Here is a 1,186-nt window from a genome sequence, read left to right as displayed (position 1 = left end):
TTGTAGTCACCACTGAGCTCTGCGCTCAGCTCCGAGCCTCACAAAGGAAGTGCCATGCAATGGCCAGTACTCTCTACTCAAAGAGAAGGGCAGAGACCTTTGTCCAGAGTGTCCAGAAGCAAAGACAAAGGGCAAGTGGGGGAGGGGGTGTCGTACTTTTCTCCCAACCACCCTGTGACTACCCTGAGGTACAAACCTGAGACACAGCATGCTGTGATGTCCACTGGGACAGGGCCTCCTGTTGGACACACACACACACACACACACACTCCTCTAGCAAGGGAAGAGTTTTAAGTGTTGTTCCCCCTCCCCTGTACATCTGGGGCAGGGAGTGGGGGGGAGGATATCTGAGCAGGCACCGAGAAGTTGGCTTCTTAGCTTTCGATCTCTGCAAGTCACGGGCTCTTGAAGCCTCTACCTACAAGGAGCAACAGCCATTACACCTTCCTAGCAAGGCTTTTGTAAAGATGAAGCAAACTGCAGAATGGGCTTGGCAAGTGCCTGGGTCTTCATAAGAGTTAGATAAAAGTTCCCTCAAACCCCATTTCTCTAAAGATAAAGCTGGGGGGAAGTGTGGTGCTCCTGTATGGTGGAACTCGATGCTTCCTATAGATACACTTCTCACAGGCCAGGCCATGTTCTAAGTAATAACATTGGCTAGTGAAACAAACAAAAACAACCCCAGGTTCAGAGATCTGAGGTGGCTGACCAACGCTGACAAGTCTGTCTCACCCACCCTTACCCTGGACAGTCGGGGAGAGAGAAGGGCAGTGCTTTCATGAAAAACAAAGAACAGGGGAGGTTAGAGCTGGCATTACGGCCAGAGCGTGGAAAGTTTCTTGGAAACTGAGCACAGGCTGTTGAACAGTCACTCAAATGAATTTGCCCCCAGGAGCTGAGTGCTCAGGCTGCGACTCGCATAGCTGGGAAGGAGGAAGACAGGCAGCTGCAATCCGGGAACAGCTCAGTCAGCCTCTCCCGTGGGACTCAGGGGCAGTGTGCCTTGGCCCGGGCTTCCCAATGACCCTGGCAGGACTGGTACTTCTACAGGTTACAGAGGATGACTGTTCCCTAGCAGAGAGAGAGGGTAAAGTTTTGTTCTGTTGTTGCCATAACTGGTAATGGTAGTATCTTAAAAAATAAAATTAAATTAAATAAAAAAGGCAAAACATGGTCGTTCACAGAC

The sequence above is a fragment of the Microtus oregoni genome, unplaced genomic scaffold, assembly GCF_018167655.1.
Source record: "Microtus oregoni isolate MIOR12 unplaced genomic scaffold, Mior012 000054F_ref0000373, whole genome shotgun sequence".
Classification (NCBI taxonomy): domain Eukaryota; kingdom Metazoa; phylum Chordata; class Mammalia; order Rodentia; family Cricetidae; genus Microtus; species Microtus oregoni.
Note: the sequence above shows the minus strand (reverse complement) of the source record.